Source organism: Sphaeramia orbicularis, unplaced genomic scaffold (assembly GCF_902148855.1).
Source record: "Sphaeramia orbicularis unplaced genomic scaffold, fSphaOr1.1, whole genome shotgun sequence".
Classification (NCBI taxonomy): Eukaryota; Metazoa; Chordata; class Actinopteri; order Kurtiformes; family Apogonidae; genus Sphaeramia; species Sphaeramia orbicularis.
Window position 1 is genome coordinate 1 of NW_021941689.1, and position 10,000 is coordinate 10,000.

A 10,000-nucleotide genomic window follows, 5' to 3' on the forward strand; every position below is an offset into this window, starting at 1 on the left:
GGAGAAATTACAACAACAACATGAGAGTGAATGGGATGTTCAGACAGAAAAAATGAATGAAATCAAGGAGCTTAAAGAGAAGCTTGCTAAGAAATCGAGGAACAAATGTTTGCAAAAAACAGAGATTTAGCAGAATTGGAACAAATGCTTGTCCAAATGCAAGAAAATGAAAAGGAGAAAGACATTATTTGAAAATCACAAGAGGGACATAGCTGAAAAAGATGCACGAGAAAGAAAAAGAGATAGAAAAGATTAAAGTACAGCATCAGGAGGAAATGTCCAAAAATGTTAGCGAACAAAAAAGGATGATGGAAGTATTGAAGGAAAATACCAAGAAGAGTTTGAGGAAAATTTGAAAAAAAGGCTGAAGATATGGAGAAATTAAAACAACAACATGAGAGAGAAATGAGGGATTTACAGACAGAAAAATGAATGAGATCAAAGAACTCAAAGAAAAGTTTGCAAAGAAACCAAGGAACAGTGTTTGCAAAAAACAGAGATTCAGCGGAATTGGAAAAATGCATCTTGTCCAAATGCAAGAAAAAATGCAAGAATATGAAAAGGAGAAGGAAATTATTTTTGAAAATCACAAGAGGGACATAACTGAAAAGATGCATGAGAAAGAAAAAGAGATAGAGAAGATTAAAGTACGCATCAGGAGGAATTGTCCAAAAATGTTAGCGAAACAAAAAGAATGATGGAGGTAATGAAGGAAAAATACCAAGAAGAGTTTGAGGAGAAGTTGAAAGAAAAGGCAGAAGATATGGAGAAATTAAAACAACAACATGAGAGTGAAATTTGGGATTTACAGACAGAAAAAATGAATGAGATCAAAGAACTCAAAGAAAAGTTTTGCAAAAGAAACCGAGGAACAAATGTTTGCAAACAGAGAGATTTAGCAGAATTGGAAGAAATGCATCTTGTCCAAACGCAAGAGAAAATGCAAGAATATGAAAAGGAGAAGGAAATAATCTTTGAAAATCACAAGAGGGACATAACTGAAAAGATGCACGAGAAAGAAAAAGAGGTTGCTGTGTTGAAACAACAGCATCAAGAAAATATGGAAAGAAAAATAACTGAAATTGAAATATTGATGAGAGCTGAACACCAGGGGAAATGGATAGAAAAGTGAATGATAAGGTGGAAAGAGTAGAGCGAGAGTGTGGTTACAGAATAAACGATTTAGAGGCAGAGAAACAGAATGAGTTGGAAAAGCTCAAACAACATTTAACAAAAGAAGCTCAGAAGCACTTACAGGAAAGTAATAGAGAAATAAGAGAGCTGGAAGAAAAGTATGAGGCAAAAATGCTTGAAAATGAAAAAGAGAAGGAGATGTTGATCAAAAGTCATGAAAAAACTATTTCACAACAAATGCAGGACAGAGATAGGCAGATAGATGAGTTAAAAAGTCAACATGTGAAGGAAATGAAAGCAAAAACCCAAGAGTATGAAAGAGAAAAAGAAAGTACGTCTTGAATCACAACAAAGATATGGAACAAAGACTGTCGGAGAAGGAAAAACAGATAGAGGAAATTAGAATGTCGGTAAAAGAACTGAGAGAAAAACTGCAGCAAAGGAAGAAAAAGAAATGGTTCATCTGAAGTCCATAAAAGACATTGAAGAGCAAGTAAAGAAAAGGAAGGAGAGGCGGGTATTCTGAAAGACTCTTTTGAAGAAATACAGCAAAAGCTCCGACAGACAGAGAAAGAGAGAGAGAAAGACCATTTAAATTACAAGAAACAGATCGAACAAAAGCTAGAAGAAAAAGACCAAACAATCGAACAGCTTAAGCAGCGTATAAAGGATGTTGATGAAATCCTGCGAAGGAAGAACAAAGAGATCGGTGAGACAATATTAAATCAACAGAAACAGCTGGAGGATAGAGAAAGGGAAATGGAGGAGATGAAAGTACAGCTTTTACACGAAATAGAAAGAAAAGTGACAGAGAAGGAAGGTGAGATCGAAAGTGTGAAACAGCAGGCTGATGCCAGGGAGAAAAGGTGGACGGAAGCTCAAAGAAAGAAGGATGAGAAAGATCAAGATGAGGTGAACAGGCTGATGAAAATAATAGAAAATAAAACAAAAGAGGTAGCGGAAGCGCAGAGACTTGTGACGCTAAGAGAAGCCGAGATCGCTGAGGTGACGAAAGCGACTGAGAACTATTTACGAGATATTGAAGAGTTAAAAGAAAGCAATAAAATGATCATGGAAAAACAGGAGCAGGAGAGGAAAAGTGAGGCAGAAATGATTGAAAAACTGCAGAAGAAAGTCAACGAGCTGGACCTACTGAGGCAGAGACGCCAAAAGGAGCAAGAGATCGTCAAAATGAGGCTAACAACTGAGAAAACCAAAACGGAGCTGAAAGAGTTGTTGGAAAAGATGGAAAGAGAGATGACAAGCATGATTCAGGAGTATGAGAGTAGAAGTGAAGAAGTAGAGTTAGTTGTAAAGGAGAAAGAAAGCACATTAAAACATCTGGAGGAAAAACATCAGCGAAGTTTGTCAGATGTCGCAGAGAAGTACGAGAAAGTCAGAGGAAGCTGGAGGAACTGCAGGAGCAAAATGAGAAGATGAGGAAAGAGACTGAAAATCTCCAAAAAAATGTGATAGATTAAGAGAAGAGTGTGAAGCGCAACGAGTAGAAAAAGACGAGTACAAAGAGCGACTCAAAAGCAAGAGTCTGAAATCAACCGAATTCATAAAGACAAAGATCAAGAGGTCAGGACAAATGATGAACTAGGAAAAAACATGAAGGAGGAAAGTGAAGTTGGGAGTCAAAATGAACAGTTACTGGAGGCGAACAGCCAAGACGACCCAATTAGAAGAGGTTTGTTGAAAAGGGAACGAGAGGTAGAAGAGAAGGAGAAGATTCTGAGTGGAAATGAAGCCGAAATGAGCAGAAAAAGACATGAAATCGATGCAACAGCGCAACAATTTGAGGAAAAAATGAAAAGACTTCAAAGTAAAGAGGACGAGTTGAGACAATGGGAGTTGAGTCTACAGGTAAAACAAAAGGAGCAAGAGGAAAAAGATGACGATCGAGAGGAATTTAAAGTGAGAGTGAGAGCTATCGAGCAAAAGGAAAGGACGCTAGATAAGTTGCTTCAAGCTCTAGAAGGCAAACAGAAGGAGTTAAGCTCTCACGGTCAAGACCTTCAGAAGAAAGTCAAAGGTTTACAAGACCATGGCAAAGAGTTAAAAGATCGAGAGTACCACTTAAGAAGCCAAGAACAAGAGCTGCTCGACTGGACGTCCAAACTGCACGTCCAAAACGAGCACGTGAGTTCGACGACTCAACAGTTGGATGAAATGGGCCGAGATTTGGCTCTGCTGAAGGAGGAACTCTCCCGAAAAGAGAAGAATTTAAAAATGTCATTTCAAAAACTCAACAAGTGGGAGCAGAATCTTCAAGAACGAGAGGCGGAAGTCTGTAAAAGAGAACCGAAGCCCGAGAGATTTGGAAAACGGACAAGACGAGACCGATGAGAGGTATTTAATGTACCGAGAGATCAGTGCAGTGGATGTAAAGGGCAAGAGGGGAAAGGAAAAGAGTCAGATGGAGGGACCACCACAGAGGAATGGGAGGATCAGAGGATGGAAACAGCCTCGTCAGCATCACAAAGCAATAACTGTCACTTTGAAACACTAGAAGAGATTGACGTGACCAAAGAAAAGGAAGAGGTTGGAGATAGTGTAGAAACGCAGCAGGAAATTGACGAGCAAGAACAAGACAGTGCAAGGGTTATCGGGAATACCAAGGTGGTACCTCTGACTCAGGGTCACCGAAGATCAAACAACAAAGAGGCCTTGACGGTGTTGATGCTGGGGGAGTCGTGGTCGTCCCGGTCACCAGCAGGAGTCAGCATCCTGGGCAGAGAAGCATCCACCCTCAGGCCTTGGAAGGGTCAGATAGCCGGGCGACTCGTTACTGTCATAGAACCACTCGGACTGAAGTGGCGACACGGACCGGATGCGACTAATCCGGCGAGACAAACATTCTGGAAGGCATGTCCCGGTGCAAGGCCAGGCCTCATGTTGTCCTCCTGATCATACCTGCCTTTTTGACGTGCACGCAAGTACAGAAGAGCGGTGGAGGAGCACATGAGTTTACTGGGGGAAGCGATCTGGAAGCGCTCCATGGTTGTGTTCACATGGGGAGAAACTTTAGGAGTGAGCGCAGAGCAACACATTCTGAGGAACAGGGAACTCATGAAGCTGGTGGATAGATGTGGAGGCAGGTACCATGTACTGACCAGAGACAAAAACAACTCTGTAATTGAAGGATTATTCGAGAAAATAGATGATATAGCAGCCTTAACCTCCTAAGGACTAGCATAGCGTCAATGCTATCTTCTCAAGTTTTATATACAGTAAGCGATAGTTTGCTGCAAAACAAATCTACCCACGGGGACAAATAAAGTTACCTTGAACCTTGATATAACATCAAGTAAATTGTGTGACAAAACTGACATCCTATAACCATAATCTTGCCGATCAATAAGCACAGACAACACCAACAACTCTCTTATCGCATATACATAATACAATAACAACTTGTTGAAACTGACTGAGCAAACATGTCTATTTAATCCAGAAAAACTAAAGTTGCTCTATTTACTTCAGTGTGTTTCCTGTTACCAGTGTGCACAGACAACTTTGAAGCAGATGTGTTTATCGGTGGGTGTTAAACTCTGGAATTCTCTTTATAATGAGCTGAAGGACTGTAAAAAATATATTCCATCTCAAAAAAAGTGTATAAAGACAGAACAACAAGATTATGTGAACAGTTATAAGTTTTTACATTTTGCTTCGTATTCGTTTTTGCATCTTGTGACATATTTATTTACTTATTTGGTCTGGTATTGTAATTGTTTTGCATCATTTCACCAGCTAATATTTACCTATGTTTTGTTTGCTTTGTACTTCCTGGATATGTAGTTTTGCACTTGGTTTTGTATTCATTTTGTATTATCTTTGGATGTTTTGTTTGGTTTGTCTGACTTTATAGCTAGCTGTGTATAGCTAACCATTAAGGTTATTATTATTTAGAAAGGAGCAGGAAAATAAGATTTGGGTGTGTAACTGTTTGTTCACCTGATTATTGAATGTCTGCTGATGAAATGCACATCCGTGAATGAAATAAACGGGAAAAAAAAAAGTTTGACTGGTCCAGTGTGGTTCTCAATTGACCTACCCGGAAAAATAAAGGTTAAATAAATAAATAAATAAATATGGTTGTAACATGACACGACATGTGTATACAGCTTCAGAGTAATTATGAGACCACCTATAAACTCCCTTCAACGTAACTTTTTGATATCTGTTCTTGGAATATTGTTTCCTTGTTATTTCTCAACATGTACAAGCAACATTTATGTTAACTGCAATTTTTTTTTTGTCATCCATAGTATACAGCTTATTTAATTCCTAAAACTGCAACATTTTATTTATTAATTTTGTTCACTTGCACACACCAAAAACCCTGATAACACAGTTATGACAAATGTTTACTTTTCACTATTTTTGTGACAGTGGTTCAATAATTATTTCTAACTGTATGTTGACATAGACATTGTAGACTACAGTGAGTGGAGTGGGATTTGCTGTTATTTCATAGTGAGGTGCAGATAAAAAAAGAAGAAATTAAACATGACAAAGCAAATTGTTAGCCTTAAAGCATAATTACCTAAAGTCATTTTGTTTTCAGGTTAAAGCCAATGATGAAAATTAATCAGCAGTGTTAGGAGAGTAAATTTACACAGATATCACAATCTGGCCAAAGTTTAACGAAATCATATAAACATAACAGATAACAGGTTTTAAAAATTTTTTCTTAATTTCACATGTATTATTGTTCTGCTGGTAAATGTTAAGACTGTGAGTGTTTAATTATTGAGTTACTCCATAAAAACTATATTCTTTCAGTGGCCATTTTATTTAATTTTTTCAATTATGGTATGATCACACAAGCTGTTTTTTGGTGACTTTACACTGTTAAAGAAAGAAAGAAAGGGGAGATTTCTCTGAATCATACGATGTGTAACATGTGATACGAACTTGAAGAATAGGCTCAGGATGGATAAAAAAATAAAAACACAGGACACATACAGGCATTTCTTTGTCTATGTAGTGAGCCTACATACATACAGCTGGACGACAGACATGACACGATAGATAGATAGATAGATAGATAGATAGATAGATAGATAGTAGATAGATAGATAGATAGATAGATAGATAGATAGATAGATAGATAGATAGATAGATAGATAGATAGATAGATAGATAGATACTTTATTGATCCTTTGCAGGAAATCATTTGGTTACAACAGCAGTAAAAACACACTGACTCATCCTAACAGACAACCAACATTGGAGACACAAGGTAAGAAGTGGTTAAAAAAAATAAAGAATAAAAGATATATGAAATATGTAATATGTACAGCAAAAGTAAGGTAAAATAATAGGATAAAACACCTGTAAGTATGCCCAGCATACAATAATTTTTGCTCAGCAATATTAAAAATTGCTGAGCAATATAAAAAAATATGGAAAAACTTGGATGTGAAATGTAAAAGTGCATTTTAACCTGTTATAGTTCACTTATAGAAATACTCCGAAATTCAAAATTTCAACCTTAGTGTGTTACTGGAGGACATCACAAGACTTTATTACTTCTGTGAAAATTTTTTATTATGTATGTATTATGTATTTTTTATTATTATGTAGAAAATCAAGGACAATGAAGTTACCATATTTAGTTCCTTACCTGTATGTGGCCAAGTAAATATAAAAAATACACGTAATATGAAAGGAACATGTATTTTAGAATATTAGAACATCACTTTCATAACATTAGACCCACATCAGTGCTGGTCCAGACCCCTGTCCACATCCACATGATCCCTTTGAACATCATTCCTTACATTAGTCCCATTACTTCATGGTACCTAACAAAGCAGGTCCACTCACTGTCCATGCAGAGGTGGACCTTACAGACCCTGTAGACCACTTTGGACCTCAGATTGTTGACTCACCGTCCTCACTGGAACTGAACTGTCACTGTCACTATCTTTTAATGTATGTGGAATTGACCGAAAATAGTCACAGGGTTCAGATGTGAATTTCTATAAATAAAAACATCTTACTTGAATGTTATTTTTTCAGAAGCGAAAAAACCAAAACAAAACAAATTGCGCATAGGAACCTTGGATGACCTGCGCCGCAATCGACGTAAAGAACAACTTCTTGACTCCGTCCACCAGATGGGGACCTTGTGTCAGAGTAGAGCCGGCTCTCAGACCTCGGCAGTAATCAGTGTTGAAAGCTGACAAGGAGTTGATGGTGAAAGTCGAGTGAAGCTAGTCAAATATCTTTTAATCATGTTTTACAATTTTCTGTGTAAATGGCTACTTTTTAAAAAGAAGACTACACAAAAGCCCGACTCATAGGCCTTGTGCTCCTTCTTGACTGGAGGCATTTCAGGAGAACCAAACTGTCTCGCAATTATAACCCCAGGGAGCCTCCCACATGCTGAGAGGACTCCTGCTTTGACAAGTAAATTATGACTCTTGATGAGAGGAGTAGAGCTTTCTCAGAATGCAATTTTGATAGCCAGGAAAATGCGGCTGGATATACAACAACTTCCATCATCCGCCCGAGCCAGATGCAACATCCAAAAACACTCATGTGCAATCATCAGGCTAATAATTATGGAGTGTGAGTGCTGGTCTGTATCCAACATGGCAGCAATGTTTTTTAATCTGTCCATTCAATGGGAGCTGCCTTTAGAGGCGAGATGAGAGGGTGTTGTGTCAAGATGGATCCCTGCTTCTTTGATCATCTCGGCAGGGTGGGACTGTTTTTCAAAATGTCTGGGGAGACATTAGGCGAAGAAAAAAGTCGACAAATTGCTGTTGATTCCAGACATAATTTTCATACATTTTAGGGTATGTTTTTAGATATTCAGGTACCCAATAAAAAGTCAGTCCATAATATGTCATAAGCAACGCCCTGTTTCACTTTTTAAGTCCTCAGATTCATCATCGCACAGTTCAATTTACAGTGGCACCATTGATTATAAGCTTGGATTGATTACATAGTGCACTGCACCATTTCAAAGACCTGGTCATTAGCGGTTTAGTTTGAAACATTTACGGCCGCAACAAATGTAATGTCTTGGAGAGTGCAGGCAAAAAAACTGCATTATTTAAAAGTGTTAGTGGCAATTCAAGTAAAATGAACTTTCTTCTTAATAATAGACATCCAAACTTATCAGAGACAACAAAGAGGGGTGTAACACAAAATTACAAAATGACAAAATTCAGAGCTTTTTACATGAATCGTCTCTCTGGGGCCCAGACCATTTACTCCTTTAATCCATGGTCCATGTCTCTCACATATTGTTGAAATCCCTTCAGTACACTTGATGTACAAACAACATAGTTAGCATTGTTAGTCATCTATGAATTATGTTGTTGTTAATTTTTATAACCGTATTATTCGGGTAATATATTAGTTTGCATGAGCACCATTGGTTAATGATCACTAGACTGTTAGTTGTTTTCGCTGCTAGTTAATTAATTCAATAAACATGCACACCCTTTAAATAAGCATTAGCTAGTATTGACTGGAAGCTATATGTACTATGGTATATCGTTAGCCTCATAACATAATTGCTTAAGTCATACTTTTGGCAAACTGTGACATCTGCTTCACTTTACTAACACTGCTGCTTCATTTTATGCACATATCACAATTTAGCCAAAAATATGACTTAGGTAATTATGCTATGAGGCTAACGATATGTAAACTACTAGTCCAAGTTTCCACGGTGCAAAGGTTAATTTTGCAACTTAATTCACTTTTTTTGTATAAGCAGAAGAAGATGGATGGATTTCACTTTTCTGTGACAACCTAAATCAGGGGTGTCAAACATACAGGCCATGGCCAAAACTGGTCCGCCAAAGGGTCCAATCCAGCCTGTGGGATGAATTTGTGAGGTACAAAAATTACCCTGAAGGTATTAACAATCAATCATTTCAGTTCAACCACATAAAGTGTGTGTGTATGTATATGCGTGTGTGTATGTATGTATGTGAATGTGTATGTATATGTGTGTGTGTATGTACTGTACGTATGTATATGTACATGTATATGTATGTGTGTATGTATGTATGTATATATATGCATGTATGTGTGTGTGCATGTATATATGTATGTATGTGTGTGTGTGTGTGTGCATATATGTATGTGTGTATGTATGTATGTAAGTATGTGTATGTGTATGTATGTGTGTGTATATATTTATGTGTATGTGTATGTATGTGTGTATGTATGTATGGATATGTATGTATGTGTATGTGTGTGTGCATGTATATATGTATGTATGTATGTGTGTGTATATGTGTGTATGTATGTATGTGTATGTGTATGTATGTGTAATTATGTGTGTATGTATGTATGTATGTACGTATGTGTGTGTGTGTGTATGTATGTATGTGTGTGTATGTGTGTATGTATGTATGTGTGTATATATATGTATGTGCGTGTATGTATGTATATGTATGTATGTATGTATGTGTGTGTGCATGAATATATGTATGTATGTATGTATGTATGTATGTGTGTGTGTATATATGTGTGTATGTATGTATGTGTGTGTATGTATGTGTAATTATGTGTGTATGTATGTATGTATGTATGTGTGTGTATGTGTGTATGTATGTATGTATATGTATGTATGAATGTGTATGTGTATGTGAAAATGATAAGTGAGGTTAACTATTTACAAATGATAGCCTGTCATGTGGCGAGGGGGTGGGATTAAATACATTATACTTCCTCCCACTCCTTTTCCAATATGCAAATGAGCTAATGTTTGTTTTCATGCATATGTGTAGGTTTTTCATGTTCTGTTGCAGTCTGTTTTATTTCTGGGGACTAAAGTGGGATCACTTTGTATTGCTGCATATTCGAAAAAAAAAAAAAAACTAAACTG

General features: G+C 37.1%; 1 pseudogene; it reads left to right on the forward strand.

Moving 5' to 3' along the window:
- Positions 1–658: 658 nt before the first annotated feature.
- LOC115416814 (golgin subfamily A member 6-like protein 22) lies at positions 659–4,537 on the forward strand (annotated as a pseudogene).
- Positions 4,538–10,000: the final 5,463 nt, after the last annotated feature.